Genomic DNA, 18,627 nt, shown 5'->3' on the forward strand with positions numbered 1-18,627 from the left:
AAAGACGCATTGCATAGAGTTTTGTGCATGGGTGTGTAGCGCGCCACACTTATGGACAGGAGGCTATGAGATGTTTTAGGAAAAGTTTCCCTTCTTTCAGTATTCATGTCGTGCAAGTGAGAATGAGCCCATGTTAAAATCTCAGTCAGATTCAACTCTTCCTTATGCTTCCAGAACATCCCTTCTAGAGAAGCTAATGAAAGAAGTAATGAAACCAATCAGCACCTCAGCCCGTTCAAGTAGATCCCTTGGACGAGCATGTCTCTCATGCAAAATTCATAGCTGCTTTCACTGCTTTAGCCTATTCAGTAGTTTCTCAGAACAACCTACAGGTTGTTGTATTATCTAGGCTTGAGGTTCATACTCAGTAGAGCAAGAGGAAGAAGCATAGGAAAAAAGATAGAAAGAATAAAAATAAGAGAGTCAAAACAAGTGGTTTTAGGCCAAGGTGAGAGAGTGGTAACTGGTTCCAATTCTATCTGAAATTCTCATCCCTAAATCCTTCTGTAGCTAGTGCTTCAGTGCCAAAGTTTAGCAATATTATTAGAGATAGTACGTCAGACTCCAAGTCTCAGGGTAGCATGAAAAGAGGTTGTACCCACCCACTTTACAAAAAATATGGTAGAAATCATCAGGGTGTATATAGAGCTGGTAGTGGCATATGTTTTGGGTGTGGTAAGTTAGGCCATAGAATCAAAGATTGTCCTCAGTCAAGTTCACAGGGTTAGTACAATCGTCTTTCAGCTCAGTCCAGTTGCTCAAATCAGCAAGGTACCACTTCCAATGCTGCTAGTGGGCAACGCCCAAACAGACTTTATGCACTTCAATCTAGACAAGATCAGAAAAGTTCTCCTAATGCGGTCACTGGTACGTTACAAATCCTCTATTTACATATTCATGCGCTATTAGATCCAGGAGCTTCTCAATCTTATGTAACTTTTTGCATAGCAGACAATATTAAAGTCAGACTATAAATCTTAGCAGAATCTTTCTTAGTGCTCCCTTAGTGAGAAAATTTATTCCAGCCAGATGAGTATACAAGAATTTCTCAGTTACAGTATTTTAAAAAATCCCTTCAGTTAATTTCAGTAATAGAGTTATTCCATTTTAGTTTCTTGATAAACCAGTCCTTGAATGAATGGGTAGTACCTTATGCCCTAGAACTACGTGCCACCATAGGTTTCTAATTTGCCAATAGTGGGCTAAGATAGTGATCACTTAAGTTAAGGTTCTATTCTGATGGCAAGGGTAGAATAGCTCTCCCCAACCTGGGTAAGATATTGGACTCCATGTCAGCACACATGGTTTATGTCGGTTAGAAGAAACTCCCTGAGTTCCAAAGTCCCTAAGTTTGAAAGTTCCCAGATTTCCAAAGCTCCCAAAGCTTCTTAGTTTCAAAAGAAAAGAATGATAGAAAAGCATTTATAAGACTAAGTGTTATGACTCACTAGATTTATAAGTATGATTTTATATTTTGATATTTTAGATAACCAAGCTTATATGAGTCATATACATCTACATGCATTTACTTTCTAATTATGATGATGTTTACTTCTGCATTACACCCCCATATACTCAGTGATCCTCAAAGTGCTGATCCACATATATGTGTATGTGCTACATTGTCTTATAATATAGGTTTAGGTGCTCAGTATCTGCAGTGTGAGTAGTTCAAGCATCTCTATCTACGCTCCCACAGTTTAGCCCTAGTCTTAGTATTACCTGATGGTACGGATGGTTTTTTGTGTATTGTGATGCCTCTAGAGTTGGTTTGGGTTATGTTTTGATGCAGAGAGGTAAGGTCATAGCCTATGCCTTTAGTCAACTTAAGCCTCATAAGAAGAATTACCCAACCCATGATTTTGAATTAGCTGCTGTGGTGTTTGCTTAGAAAATCTGGAGACACTACCTGTATGGTCTGCATGTTGAGGAGTTCATGGACCACAAAAGCTTACAATATGTGTTTACTCAAAGGGAGTTAAATCTCCATCATAGAAGGTGATTACAGCCAATGTAGCGGTAAACACCCTTAGTCGATTGTCTATGGGTAGTGTTGTTCATATGGAGAATGATAAAAAAAGAGTTAGCTCAGGAAGCTGAGGGTAGTGTTTGGTTAAGTTGAAGAAGCCGGTTAAATACCAAAAGGTAGAAGTTTTATCCTAAGGGGGAGATGGTGTGCTGAGATACCAGAGTAGACTATGTGTACCATGTGTAGATATGTTAAGACAACGGATTATGGATGAGGCGCATGGTGCGTGTTACTCCATTCATCCTGGTGCTACTAAAATGTACTGTGATTTGCGAGAAATCTATTGGTAGAGTGGTATAAAGAGAGATATAACAGAGTTTGTAGCCAAGTGTGCAACTTTTCAATAGGTTAAGGTAAAGCACCAAAGGCCTGGTGATGTTTTGAAGAGTTCATTATTCCTACTTGGAATTGGGAAAAAGTGAATATAGATTTTGTAACAGGTTTACCCCATTCGCATTGTCATCATGATTCGATTTGGGTTATTGTGGACAGATTGACTAAGTCAGCGTATTTCTTGCTAGTTCATATGTCCAATATAGATAAGGATTATGCTAATTTATATATTCGAGAGTTAGTTAGATTGCATAGAGTGCCCTAGTCCATTTTCTCAGATAGGGGTACTTAGTTCACCTCTCAGTTTTGAAAAGCTTTTTAGAAGGGTCTTGGTACCCAAGTTTATCTTTGTTCTTCTTTCTATCCTCAGATCGATAGTCAAGAAGAGAGGACCATTCAGACTCTAAAAGATATGTTGAAAGTGTGTATCCTTGATTTCAGGGGTAGTTGGGATGAGAATTTGTCATTGATTGAGTTTTTCTACAACAACAATTATTATACTAGCATTCAGATGGCACTATTTAAGGCACTTTATGGAAGGAGATATAGATCACCTATAGGATGGTTTGAAGTGGGTGAGTCCGTGTTGTTAGGGCCATATATGGTGTTAAAAGCTATGGAGAAAGTATAGTTGATTCGAGAAAGTTTGAAAATAGCTTAGAGACTTTAGAAGTCATATGCAGATGTTAGAAGAAGAGATCTTGAGTTTGAAGTTGATGGTTTAGTCTATTTAAAAGTTTTACCCATAAAAAGGGGAAAGAGATTTGGCAAGAAAAGGAAACTTAGTCCCCGTTATATAGGTCCTTTATGAATTTTGAGAAGTGTTGAGAAGGTGGCATATGAGCTTGAGTTACCTACAGAATTATCGTCCGTACATCCTGTGTTCCATGTGTCTTTCTTGAAGAAGTGTATTAGTGATCTAGCAGTTATAGTACACTTAGAAAGTACAGAGGTTCATGATAGCCTCTCTTATGAAGAAATTCCAGTTGAGATCATTGACCATCAGACTCGTAGACCCAAGGAACAAAGAAGTCCCCCTTGTCAAGGTTCTTTGGCGAAATCAATCCGTTGAGGGAGCCACTTGGGAAGAAAAAGCAGATATGAGGACCAAGTAGCCTCATCTTTTCACTGCGGATTCAAATTCAATTTAAGGTAATAAGTTTCCTTAGATCATCTCTTTTTAGTCTAAGTTTCAGCTTTATATAGCCATTCATTCGATAGTTTATGCATTTACAATCAGTTGATTCGTACTTTCAGTTATATATGCCAATTATGGCTTCAGTTTTTAGAATCTCAACTTTGCTAACCACATTCGAGGATGAATATTACCAAGGGGGAGATATTGTAATAACCTTAACTTTTTTTAGCTTAAATTTATTCATAGAATGTTAATGGATGTCTCCCAAAATGATTAATATTTGTTTCGCATAGAATTTTCTAGATTTTAACTTTTCATTGTGTGGGAAATTATATAAGCTTTCCATCGATACCAAATTTGTCCAAATCCCACACTCGGTGAAAAAGTTAGAGCATTTTTAAGTTAACAGCGTGCCAACTGGGCAGTCAACATGTCGCGGTAAAGGACAATTTCATAATTGTCACTTTTCACTGGACCATCGCGATGTTGGCGCATTGCGGCTAGATCCAAATTACCATTTTTTAATTTTTAGTGGACCTCTACGATATTAGCGCATCACGAAGAGGTCCATTTTCCCAATTGTTGAATTCCAGTAGCCCAACGTGATAGTGGCGCGTCGCGCTGAAGGATAAAATGGCATTTCTATAGGGCACCGCGATGGTGGCGCATTGCATTGAAGATCTAGGTCCTAAGTATCAAAATCCAGTGGGACAATGTGATAGCTCCGTGTCGTGGAAGACCCCAATTTCCCATTCATCAGTTTCCAGTGATCCACTGCGATAGTGGCGTATTGCGATGGCCCATTAAATTGGGACCCCAGTTCATTTTTTTGGTTTTGTTTATAAGTTAAAATGGGTACTTTTGACTTTTCCCAGCCCCCAATTCCGTCCAAACACAAGATTTAGGGAAATTACAACCATCTTATGATATATTTCTCAAGATTTCTCTCAACCAAAAACCCTAAGCTTCAACAATCAATCTCAAGAATCCCAAGATTCCACCATTCTTTTTTCAAATTTTTTCAAGATTCAAGATTTCCAACACAAGAATTCCAAGAACCATCATTCAAGAGAATAAATAGAGTCTCAAAAGTAAGTTTGTTCATCTAGTTCATCTTCCAAGGTATGTGGGGTTTGAACAAGGACAAATCTTTCGTTCTAGTGCCCAAAAACTTGAATTTTATTAAAGATTACATGATTTACAAGTTGGGGTTTAAACCCAAACCATCTTATTTTAAGTTTATGAATATATGAGTGATTTAAGCCTTGAATTGCATGTTTATCCCACCTATTTATGCTTTGAATTGAGGATTTCTATCATGAATTGTACATCCCTATTGTGAATTGCTATTTTCAAGTATTTCCAAGATAATTGTTGAGAATTAAGCTTCATTATAAAATTGTGATCATCTAAGTACATATGCTTTAAACCTAAGTATGAATTTTGATAGTTTACGAAGAGCATATTATTAGCATGCTTTAACAAGCAAGCATTTAAATTTTAAAGAAATATGATCTTTCAAACCTAAGCTAAGATATGAATCCACATTATTTATTATTTAAAGCAAAGAGAAGTATAATTGGTTTTCATTATAAATCCTTGTGCTGTTTAGAGGTAGATTTCCTAAAAGTTTTGAGCAATAAGTATGGGAGTAGTATTTAGCACCTAGTTGGGTATGATTCTAAGGTCTCATGCCCCAAAAATACGTGCCACCGTAGGTTTCTAATTTGCCCATAGTAGGCTAAGATAGTGATCACTTAAGTTAAGAGTCTATTCCGATGGCAAGGGTAGAGCAGCTCTCCCCAATATAGGCAAGATGTTGGACTCCATATTAGCTCACATGGTTTATATAGGTTAGAAGAAACTCCCCAAGTCCCAAAGTTCCTAAGTCTCAGAGTTCCAAGATTTCCAAAGCTCCCAAAGCTTCAAAGTTTCAAAAGAAAAGAATGATAGAAAAACTTTTATAAGACTAAGTGTTATGACTCACTAGATTTATAAGTATGATTTTATATTTTGATATTTTAGATAATCAAGCTTATATGATTCATATACATCCATATGCATTTACTTTCTAATTATAATGATGTTTACTCATGCATTACACCCCCATAAATACAGTACATCCTCAAAGTGCTGATCCACATTTATGTCTATGTGCTACATTGTCTTATAATATAGGTTCAGGTTCTTAGTATCAGCAGCGTGATTAGTTTAAGCATCTCTACCTATGCTCCCACAGTTGGTGAGTCCTCATGATTCGAGGGCCTACTTTTTCAGATTTCCAGCTTTCATAGTAATTGAGTTATCATTTACAATTTAGCCCGAGTTAGTTGGGGCTCTGTCCCAATGGCTCTCTAGTTCTTTAGTAGTAGAGGCTTGTCGAACTACGAGTTTAATTACAAACTTTCAGTATTTGTTATTCAGACAATATCTACAGTTTATTCAGTTCAATTTTTGGTATAATACAACATTATTTCTTGATTAGATTATCTTAAAGTTAGGTTCAGATATAGTAGTAGGCTCAAAATATTAGCTTGGGGATACTCGTAGCTTTAATCACCGTGTGACATCTCAGGATTAGATTTTGAAGCATTACAGGTGGGTGCTTCAGATTGATAATTCCTTTGTGTCCACCTAAGAATAAAGTATTATCCATCAACGGTTAGGTATTTTTAAGTGTTTAATATACACTTAGGTGCTAATCTTTAGGGTTGGTGTATGTTTCATTACTATCTTTCATTTAATGCAATTTTCTTATTGTTTCTACTTCATCTCCTCTTTCTTTAGTTGCTGATTTTTGCTTCGTTAGTCTTTAATTTTTGTTATAGCATTGTTTTATATATCATTTGGTACCAAGAGCTTTTCTTAGAGTTGCTCCCACAACTCTAATCCTTGGTTTTAGTGTCCTTATTAAGAAAATCTCAACAAAAAAAGAGTCAAATCCAAAGAAAAATCACAAAAAAGGTAGATCTTATAGTGTTTGTTGTAGATCCAAAAATTCCAAGCTAGATCTACACATTGTTGTTCTATTTTGAAGGTTTTAAGTGCTATATCCTTTCTCTCTAGCACCTAGGGAGTCTAGATCTAAGTTTGGAGCAAGGTTTGATTGAATTTGAGCTAGATCCACCCTTTTTGTGCCTTGTTTGAAGCTTTGTGGGGTGGAATCTCGTGGTGAATATCTTTTTTTTTTTTGTGGTATGTTGTATCTGGTTTGTTGTTATTTGAGGTTGCCTTGACCCAAGGAACCTAGATCCAAAAGAAAAATTAAAATTAGAGTTTATTTGCCTTGTGGTCAAACTTTGGTCAGCTCTTGAATATTCATATTGTTCTTCACCATCTTCATATCTTGTTGAAGAAGAATATTCAAAAAGGGTGTTAGATACACAAAAAGAAATAAAGAGAGTGAAAAAGTTGTTTGTACAAAAGAATATTCCAAGAATATTCAAGTCATCCAAAGAAGAAGAGACAAAGGGAATATTCAAAGTATAATTGAAAGTACAAGTAGGGGACCATTGATTTCAAATCCATTTGAACTTGCAAAAAAGGATCCAATCCTCCATTTTCACCAAATTTCGTTCAAACACTCTTTCTTAAGTGGATCCTTGGCCGAAACACAAAGTTGGAAATTAGAAAATTTTCGCAAAATTGACAACCAATCATATTGTGCCACGTCATCACTAGTTGATCAACCTAATTAAGATCTAAACTAGATTTCTTAGTTTCTAATTTTTTATTCTAGTTTTTTGTTTGTTAAACTCTATCACTAATTAGCAAACTAGTAAGTACCTACTAGGTTGATAATTAGTCTTGAGTCCGTTTGTTTGTGTCTTTTCTTTTGTGTGCTTTTTTTCATTTTTAAGTCATAGTAATTTGTTGGTTCAGGTTCGTATATCATTTTTATTTGAGTCACATCAAACAAAAATCAATTTCGGGCCAAAGTAGATTCATCACTCATTCAATTGCCAAATACATGCCAAGATTTCAACTCTTGTGAGACCAAGTGTGAGGTAAGAACCGAGTGTGAGAGTGGTGAGGATTTTTATGGACTAACTTGTTTGTTCATTTTGTACGTGCTTAATTTGTTGTTTCTTGATTATTCTTTAGGTACTTTAATCATGGAACCCGAGGGTTCAAGTACTCAACGTTTGGTAATGATGCTAATGGGTTCATGATGGCTAAACTTGAGGTCATATCTCGTGATATGGCAAGGTTACACACAAATTTGGATGAAGTAAAGGGTGATTTGGGATCATTGAAAGGTGCGGTGTCCACTATTAGTGGAAGGCTTGATTGTTCTGAGAGTAGAAGAAAGTCATGGCCTTCTACTCCTAATTCCTACCATGTGTCTTCAAGTGTTAAAGCCAACAACTCCTCCATGACCATGACACCCGAAACTCTCCACCAAATGCTTTATCCTCAAAGAGTTCCGCAAAACCAGCCACTAAACCAAGCCCAAACCTCTCCTAACCGAAACTAAAAAGTCCACTACATCCCTGAATGAGCCAAGTCCAACAAGAAAGACTTGGAACTTAAACTCCACCACAAATTCGAGTCTACAAGTACCAAATCCTTTTGACCAAAGACCAATTCATCATCAAAACCAAATACCTCCACCACATCTAATACCAGAAGTCCAAGTACCAAATAATTAAAAACCATACCCTCCTTCCCAAAGACCTCAAATCTGAAATTCACCCATCTAAATTGAAGACTATGGTAGTGGGGAGCAAGAAGGATATGATGTTCCTAATGATGACTATTGGTTTGAGGAAGAAATAAGGGCAAGACATGATCAAAGAGGCCATTATGGAAGAAATTAAGGCCAAGAAGAAAGACAAGGAAACTGAGAGGTAGGCATCAATTCAATCAAGGTTGGCATTCCAATTTTCAAATGTGAGAGTGATCCGAAAGTGTACTTAGCTTGGGAATCTTCTTGTGAAAATCGTTTTTAAGTGAATGACCTTTCTGAAGGGAAGAAAAGTTTCTATGCTATTGCTCAGTTTGAAGGATATGCAAACACTTAGTGGGATTACACCAAGTGATTTGGTGATGTTTTAATTAGCAGCCAACCACCTCCTTAGGAGATATTTGTGAGAGAAAGATATGTCCCAGAGCATTATAGTCATGAGCTCCTTCCCAAGCTCTATAACTTGAGCCAAGGGACCAAGAGTGTTATGGAGTACTATAATGAATTTCAACAATTAGTCTTGAAGCTTGATCATTAGGGTGAACAAGTCCAACATGATGTCATATGCTTTAATATTCATTTGAATAGGGATATATCCTCACGTTTGACTCTCCATAAAATTGAAACAATTGATAGTATCTTCCAAGTGGCTATGGAAATTGAAAGGGAAAATAAAGAGAAGACGTCCTACAAACTCAAGAATCATCAAGGGTCCTTTGGTTTGTCAAAGAAAAAAGAGGTAATTCAATCTTCTTTGTGTTGGAATGAGGAAAAATTCTCTTCATCTCAAGCTCCACAAACTGTGACAACTCAACCCTTCAAGGAATGAAGGTAAACCTACTTCTACTTCTCATTTTAAAGGTCTATAATACTTCAAGTGTCAAGGTTGGGTTATAGGGAAAGTGAGTGCCCTAACCGACGTAATATGATTCTAAGGGGGGGGAAAGTTGAACTATCTTTGTGAAGAAGTCGAGTTGAAAATTGAGGGGAATGATGAAAACTCTCAAGATAGAGAGTGCATAGAACTCGAAACTAAAGGTGAGGTTAGTGAAAAAGATGTGTTGCCTTGTGAAGGGGAATGTGATGTCCTTAGTTTTGTTGTTAGAAGGACTTTGTTTAGTAAGGTCTTGGATGATTAAATAAAGAACCTCTTTTATACCATATGCCTTATTAAAGAAAGTGTCGGTTCAATGATCATAGATAGTGGGAGTGGTGTGAACATTGCTAGTGTTACCTTGGTTAACACCTTAAAACAATGCACTACCCCTCACTCGAACCCATACAAACTTCAATGGTTGAACAAGTATGGTGAACTAAAGGTCAATCAACAATGTGTTATTATGTTCAAGGTAGGTAATTACAAGGATGAAGTGTTATGTGATGTAATCCCCATGTAAGCATGTCATATATTGTTAGGAAGACCTTGGCAATTTGATAGGCACACTATATATGATGGAAGTACTAATAGTTATACCCTTGAGCATGGTGGTGAAAAGTTCACTCTTCTTCCTCGTTCACCATCTAGTGTGAATGAACTCCATGTGAAAACCAAGGACTTAAATGAGAAAAAAATAATGAAAGAGCAGGGAAAGCCACGGGTTGTGAAGATGAAAGGGGAACAAAGCATGTGATTGTGGGACTTTCCCACAAAGGACCCTTATTACTCACTAACCCAAATACTAGCATTTTTCCTATTATTTTCCCTTATTATTTACAGGTTCAAGGCCTTATAAGACCCAAGGAGAAGCCCAATAAAGTTCTCTCTTATCCCTTGGCCGAAAGTCCCAATTTTGGGATAAGTGATAAAGAAGTGAGTCCAAAGAGAAACCTTGACATATTCCCTTGTTGTGTGTAGAATGAAGTCTACCCAAATAAAACACAAGATGAAAAACACACTTCATATGATATACAAGGTGACATTACTACACTCTACCCTTTCTTGAATTTAAAATATTGTGATGTGACTTCTTATGAAGTGATCTCAGAATTGCTTAGTGTAGAAGTACATGCTTCTTGTTTTGGTAGTTCTCTTGTTGTGTATAATGATCAATGTGCTCTTAAGAGTAGTTCACTACTTGAACATTTGAATGGTATGATTGAAAACTTTCAAGTTAGTGTTGATGCTTGTGCTATTGATATTGATAATGAATATGGTCCTTTGAACTTGTGTAATAAAGGTCATGATATAAGTCTTGTTCATAGCGTCCATATGTGTGCCGAAATTATAAGTAATACCTTTGATAATTTCAGGTGGCACTCTCCTCTCTTTGATGCCTATCTTATTTATGTCCTTTGTGATGCTTGTAGTAAGTGTTTCATGATTATAACAAAGGATTGTTGGCTATATTCTAAGAGTATGCCCCCTTGATGTGTTCATATAATTGTGGTACTAATGCTAATCCTCCTATTATGAGGATTGTATGCTTGTTGTTCCTCTCGTTGGTTTTGCAAGGTGTGAATTTGAGGTTAAATTCCTTTCAAGATAGAGAGGATGATACAAGCATAAAGAACACAAGGAGTACAAGGACTTGTAGAAGGTTCAAGTTTTGGATTGTGCAAGTGATTAAGACCTTTTGGAGCCTTTTTAAAGCCTTGTCCAAGTGAAGAAATTATGAAGGATCTTACACTCCATAGGCACCTCTCATTAAGGGCATGATGGACTTTTTACACTTCAAAATAACACTCCATAGGCACCTATTTCCCTAAGCTCATTAAGGGCATTTTAGTCCTTTGTTATGTAATAGAATAAATAGACATTTTAGCTTCTATTCTATTAAGTTTTTGACATATTGAATGAATACACTTTGAGATTGTAGAGTTCTTCTTCTCCTTAAGAGAATCCGAAACTACGGTCTATGCAAGTGAGGGGGTTCTTCACTTGTGTTGACAAATTGGCAAGAAAGGTGGGTGCTTGAGATTGATAATCCCTTTATGTCCACCTAAGAATGAAGTTTTATACATCAATGGTGAGGTGTGTTTAAGTGTTTAATATACACTTAGGTGCTAATCATTAGGGTTGGTGTATGTTTCATTACTATATTTCATTTAATGCAATTTCCTTATTGTTTCTACTTCATCTCCTCTTTCTTTAGTTGCTGATTTTTGGTTCTTTAGTCTTTAATTTCGATTATACCTTTGTTTTAGATATCATCATCGAAATAAAGATACATGTAAGACATTATCATATCAACCCCTAAATCAAACATTTCTATCATGACAAAAGTAATCAATTCTCAATAATGTCTATAATAACAATTCAAGCCTTCGTGCAGGCATTATATCTAGACTAAAGGCATTTACATGAACCAATAAGGCCAATAATGTCAAACAAATCCCCTACATGAGCAACACACAATACATTATCACAAGTCAACAACAGAGTGTAAGCCTCCACTCAGGCACACAATAGTAATAACACTCTCAAAATATAAACCGCATAGTTATTTCCCCTAATCCATACCATGTTTTACTTATTTATTAACTATCCATCTTAATTTGAAAGAAGTTAAGTCATAACCTACCTCAAAATGATGAAATTCATGCCTAAAGGCTTCAACACGAATCTTTCTCCTTTCGAACGGCCTAGAAATCAACTACAACATTCAAATATAGTAACTATATGTTAAAATAAAACTACTGATATCTATATTGCCTATATTTGAGTTGAATCCAAAACAAATTTGAAAAAAAAATTGAAAATGAAAGAGGTAAGAAATGAATTTTTTTAAAAAATATATTTTTCAAGGTTAAAGAAATCTACCGATGAAAATCCATGCAAAAATAAGTTAAAAATGAGGTCTAAATTGAAGAAAAATTATTTTTAAGCTTTTTCAAAAAAGTCCTCAAAATTTTATGTTGAAATCAAGATTAAAAAGTATTTTGATGATATAAATCAATGAAAAGTAGTAGAATTAAGGTTTTGGAGCTTACACAAGCTCAAAAAGTGAAAAAAACCTTAAGAATCACCCAAACTTGAAGCTCAAAGTTCAAAAATGATAAAAATCCAATAAAAGGGAGGTTATATATAGTGGTTGTTGCTTAAGTTTTTACCGCTTAAGTGACGCATGAATGCTGAAGTGGCTACCTCTTAAGTGGTCTTGGGCTGATAAAGCGGTTGTACTATTTATATGCAAATATTAATTTTGGTGCAAACCTACCAAGCCCCGATCGGACCCTTGGGATTTGATCGGAGCCCCACAATGTTAAATCATACATGCCACCAAGCTAATTTTGACGTTTCGGACTTAATGGCTACGTCAGATATTTAAGAAAATATCATTTTCAACCAATTAACTCTGGAATTCTATAAGGCAAATTTCATTAGTTATTCAAACGGAGGGTCGAAATGCAAACTAAAGGCCCCAAACGAGAACCAACCCCGCGACTAACTCAAACTGCCATCCAACACTAAGAATTACAAATGTTAACCAAAGTCAACTATGAAACTTTTAAAATGCTCAAAATTACAAACTCTCCCAAATCACTTTTGATTGCATAGGGAGTCGTGTCAACCATTCCCACACCCCAAAATAAACATAAAATAGCTATGAAAAGGACAAATTTATCAAAACACATAAAAAGAAAGATTTCATACTACAGGTTATTACACAAGGTAAAGTGAGATCTTGTAGAAACCTTGGGGGTTGCACAACACAGTGAGGGACCAGGTCTCTTAGAATCAATTATAAGCGATAGAACTGTAGGGCAAGTATGAGGTACTAAAAATAAGGGCAGTGCAGAAATGTAAGAACACAAGATTTTACATGGAAACCAAACATGAGAAAAACCGCGGCTTGCCCTACAAGAACCTCCAAATATATTATAATCTTCCTCCTGATTACAGTAGATTTTAGCCTACCTCTAGGATCCTTTCGCTTATAGCAACTCCACTATAAGCTTATCTTGGTAACTCTACCAAGGACTTTCTCTATTGATTAACTTTAATCAGCAACAATGCTTAGATAATCTACCTAAGCAGATCTCACCAAAAGAAAAATACTACTCTTATAGCATGAGCAGCTCAATTACAATTCAGTACTCACTCAAGAACAAGAACAAGTTCAATTTAAGCATAAACAGTCAGCTAAGAACTTGAGGAGTAATTAAATGCGGGTTTGTTGCCTCTCTTCATTCTCTGTAGTTTTTGGAAAAACCAATTATTGTAGAGGCATCTCTTTAATTTTAAAGATGGGTGATATTAGGGATGGAATATTATTGGACCAACTGTCTAAGTTGGTACAAGATAACACCTGTAAGTTTGTTATAAAAAAAAGGCAATACTATGTAGATACTGTGTGCCATCTGTACAGTACTTTGCACGTCCAGGGACCTGGTCCCTTGCAGTTTAGTTGCTCATCATCAAAACTACATATAGCAATTTTCTCCCTTTTTGATGATGACAAACCAAACCATACAATTGAGCATCAGTGCATATTCATCATATTTAATCTGAGTGATTACCACCTAAGGATGAATGTTCCCCCTATCATCATGCTTCCTCTTTCATACAACATAGGGACCTGGTCCCTTATTATCATTTTGCAGCAAAAACTTCCCCATGTCATTATTCACCTTCAGTTTGTACATTTGAATTTATTTGCATTTCTTCCCCCGTCATTTCATCCTTGTTATTGTGATGCTAGGTCCTTTAGGTCCTTATATATGAAGTCAGTATTCTCCCTTTTAGAATTATTAAAAAGGATGAACAGTAAACTAAGAGTAAAAATAAGTTCAAACTAATTAAAGCATGGACACTAAGGAAACACTATTATGATGAACAACCTTAAAGAAAGAACAATGCAAGCCCAAAAATTAGAATTCATTCATTGTTAAGCAGTTGAGCACAAATACAAAATACCAAAAATAAATTATAAAACTATTGCTTTCAGTGGCCACAAATATATCAAGGACTAGAAACTGACATAGAAAACTGACACACTAGGACTTAGGTAGAAGGGGGTTTGAGAGAGAATGACTTTAGCACCATGCCTAGTCTTTCAGCTGTAGCAGCATGAGCATCCAATAATTGTCTGGTGAGAGTCTTTACTTCATTGTTCTGTCTTTGTAATTCGCCAATTAGTTATGCTACCTTTTCCAGGAGTGTTGTATTTTTTGCTGCAAGCTCATTTCTGGGACCTGGTCCCTCTGAGGATATTTTTTGATTCTGCAGTTTTAGATGAACTATTTCAATGTCTTTTGCAACTAGTTGCATCCTCAACTCTTCCATTTCTTTGTTTAAATTTTCTTGAGCAGCTAAGAGCTCTAGTATTTAGGACATAGTTCTAATCTTTCCTTTAATGCATTCATTTACCACCAAGGTTGCTAAACTAATCTTATGTTTGACTGTTCCAGGGTGCCATTTGCTCCAATTACTCCTTAGTGATCAAACACTTTGTTTAAGAAGTACCCGTAAGGCATTGCATGCTTTCCTTATTTCTGATAGATTACTTTCTCCATGTGCTCTATCATAAAAGTAGGTAATCTTATCAACTCAAACTTACTCAAACATTCTGTCAGGAACAAGTCAACACTAGAGGCAATGGTTCTTTTCTCTAATCTTGATAGAAAAACTTTGTTGATAAACTTAAAATACTAGCTGAAAGTCACCAATTAAAAACTTCTTCTTCGCAGCATCTATTGAATTTCCACCTACTTTTAAGGCTTCAATCATAAATTTAGTGGTAGGCTGCTCCTTTACTAAAGATTTTACTCCCATAATAGGTACATCAAGAATTTTTCCCAGTATTTATTCATCTAGAAGGATAGACATTCCTTACACCTAGGCAGTTAAACTTAGCCCATTTTAAAGAATTTCATTATGTAGTAAAATTCTCTAACCTTATTCTCAAAGTAAAGAAAGTGTACCTTGATGTCTCATAGACTCCACCAATTCTACCATCCCTTATTTATCATAGATTTTTGGATCAAACATTCTCCCAGTCAACACTTTCTGAGTATCTAAGACAGCATTTTTTGCTTCTCTAATGACAACTTTCTCTTTATCCTCTTTTCTTCTTCTTTTTGGTTCCTCCTTAATTTTTCCTCTGTATCAGTTTTTCTCTTTGAGGGACCAGGTCCCTTAGAGACTTTTTTCCTTTTCACAGCTATATGTTTCTTTTTTCTTACACTATGACTCCCAGACTTTGAATTTAAGGTCTTGGTCCTTTCATCATGAGTTTCTAGACTTTTCTTCTTGGATGTGATAACTATATCAACATCGACATCCTCATCTTCTACTACTTCAACATTTGTCTCTTCTACTGTGACAGCTTTCTTGAGTCTTATTCTTTTGGTGGTAGAAGACTTACTTTTCTTCATGGCTTCTGCTAGCAATTTATGTTTAGATCCTCTAGTGGAATTTGATCTTTTAACCTGCACATCAGAGTCAAGTCATTTTCCCTCTTCCTTTACTTTTCTTTAGTTTCCTTATTTTTTAAATCAGAGGTTGTTCATCCTCATCATCTCCATCTTCCTCATTTAGAGGTAATGGAATTTCTCAATCCCTTTTTCAAGTTATCCTCTTTCCTTGCTAATTGAACTTCTACACAAGATGAACTTTCTATAGGCTCATAAGCAAGCAAGTGTAGATTCTCAGCTACCCAATTTATGCTACGTACATAATTAGTTTTTTTTATAGGAATTTTTACATTATTTGGAGTGGCAAATATGGAGTATGACTCAGAGAGAGTAGGAGAACCAGGTTTTTGAAGAATTTTGAAAAATTCAATGCCTTTCACTTTCTCAAAGGGAACCCAAATTTGAGGAGCATTGGAGGACTCTATTTTTTATGAATAAAGAAGTCCTTCAATTTGAGGAATCTCTTGCTCAATTGGTGATTCAAAACCTATATTTAGTTCATCTACTAGGACAGGGCACTTACTTAGGCTTGGAGTTTTGACTGAACCCATTTCAATTTGGGTTTTAGGGGTCTCATGAGAGGGACTAGCAAATAGTGCAGTTTGTAGTTCTTGAGACTGATCTAAAGATGAATTTTTTATGAGATTTGAAGAAGAGGGAATTTCAGACATTTTGAATTTTTGATAAGAAAAGAAGAAGGACAAGTTTTGATTAGGAGAAAGTAGTGTTTAGAGATGATTGAGGAAGGATAATTTAAATTTTATAAATAAAAAGATGACTGTTTGGCATTTAAAAGACACCCCTTTTGAATAAACACATCTGATGACAACTGTTGAGACTCTTCATATTTGAATTTAACTTTAGAAAACTTTTGTTCATAAAGGGTTGGATAATTGGCCTTGTCAAATAAAAAATTTATAAAAAATTCAAGTCACATAATTTTGGTACTCACCTAAGATATGGGACCAGGTCTCTTTCCTTTTTGAGTGAGATCTCAACTTGTGTTTGCTTCAATTGTTTTCTTCCAAAGTTGTTCCCTTGGGTGTATACCTATAAAGATATGATATTGAGTTAGATTAGCATACACCTACTTTATCATGGAAACTTGTCCCCTTCTCATAGCCAAATTTGGAAGGAGACACTGATTCATATGATAGGTCAGGTTGTCTTGATCAAATCATAATTCAGCCTCCATACACCTTTTTGATATTTCTACTCATCTTTTGTCAGTGATCAAGTCCTTTGAAATCGACTATTTCAAAATATGGCATCTTCACTAGAAGTGTCTTGAGTGAGAGAGACTGACTTTAGACTTTTTAAGCTTAGGCTTTGATCACTACTCTTTGAGAATATTTTTAACTCCAATCCTCTTTTTCATACCAGAAGCCATGATCACTTGTTAGATTTGGGGATCCACTTTCTTTAGTTATCTCATATAACATGATATTCAGATTTTAATTTAATGACCTTTTTTTAACTTCAGATATACTGAGGGTTAAGACAATCAATTTCTGTTATTGAACTTCAGTTTTATCCCCTCCTTTTCTTTTTTGCCTGCTGTGTTTGCCAAGAAGGCAAACAAGGAATCATAGATAATGGGATTATCTTTTACTGCTAGCATAGATTCACCCCCGGTCTTCTTATCTCCATCTAGACTGCTAAATAAGTCTTCCCATACTATTAAACACTGCTTTATAGCATTCTCAACTATTGCTTTCCTTCTTGATTTTTCAGGATTTTGATTGCTCTTTTATATTTGGCACTTTTTCATGAATGCTTTTGAACAACCATCTTAGTGACTGCCTTGAATCTTACTATTTTTTTTTTCCAAGATGACCACTCCTTTTTATAGTTCTAATAATTTTTATGGACAGAAGTGCAAGATTATTGTCTTCTTCACCTGGATCAGACTCCAAAGCCTTCAGGGTCAAAAATCCTTCCCTTTTTGCTTTCTCCCTAGTTTAGTTAAAGCGGCTATTATGATCAGAACAATCTAGGCGTAAACCTTTTAGAGTGAATCCGATCTGATATCAATTGTAGAATCCTTGGGGGTTGCACCACAGTGAGGGATCAAGTCCCTTAAAATCAATTATAAGCGATAGAATTGTAGTGCAATTATGAGATACTGAAAATAAGGGCAGTGCAAAAATGTAAAAACACAAAATTTTTATGTGGAAATCCAACATGGGAAAAACCATGGCTTGCCTTCACAAGCACCTCCAAATCTACTATAATCTCCTCCTGGTTACAGTAGATTTTAGCTTACCTCTAGGCTATTTTTGCTTATATCAAGTCCACTACAAACTCATCTTGGTAACTCTACCAAGGACTCTCTCTATTGATTAACTCTAATCAGCAGCAATGCTTAGATAACTCTACCTAAGCAGATCTCTCAAAAAGGAAAACACTACTATTATAGCATGAGTAGCTCGATTACAATTTAGCACTCACTCAAGAACAAGTTCAATTTAAGCATAAACAGTCAGCTAAGAACTTGAGGAGTAATAAAATGGGATTTTGCTGCCTCTCTTCATTCTTTGTAATTTTTGCAAAAATCAATTGTTGTAGAGGCATCTCTTTCCTTTTATAGTTGGGTGATGATTAGGGATGGAATATTATTAGACCAGCTGTCCAAGTCGGTACAGATAGCACCTGCAAGTTTGTTACATAAGAGGACAAAACTGTGCAGATACCATGTGCCAGTTGTACAGTACTTTGCACGTCCAGAGATCTGGTCCCTTGCAGTTTAGCTGCTCACCATCAAAACTACATATACAAGATCTTAGAATTAAGTTTAGGATAATATTTATATTGCGTGTGATACATGGTATAAAGTTATTCCAAAAAAATTTATACCATCTATCAAACACAATACAAATCTTATCTTGCGCTTAATTGGATATCCCACCTTATCCTAATCAATTTGGGATTATTTTAGCCCATCTTCTAAATGGAAAAAATTAGACCAAAAATTTTAATCCCACAACTATATAATTGTCGTACCAAACGACACCGAAGTTCTTCTGAGTGTGTATCTTTTGTAGGACCAACGGTTATAAATTTGTCAACGACCTTCTAGGCCTA

General features: G+C 35.7%; 1 pseudogene; it reads left to right on the forward strand.

Annotated features, from left to right (window-relative positions):
- LOC107876622 overlaps nt 1-18,627 on the forward strand; it is a 34,802-nt pseudogene that overhangs the window by 4,875 nt on the left and 11,300 nt on the right.

This window comes from Capsicum annuum, chromosome 7 (genome assembly GCF_002878395.1).
Source record: "Capsicum annuum cultivar UCD-10X-F1 chromosome 7, UCD10Xv1.1, whole genome shotgun sequence".
NCBI lineage: Eukaryota > Viridiplantae > Streptophyta > Magnoliopsida > Solanales > Solanaceae > Capsicum > Capsicum annuum.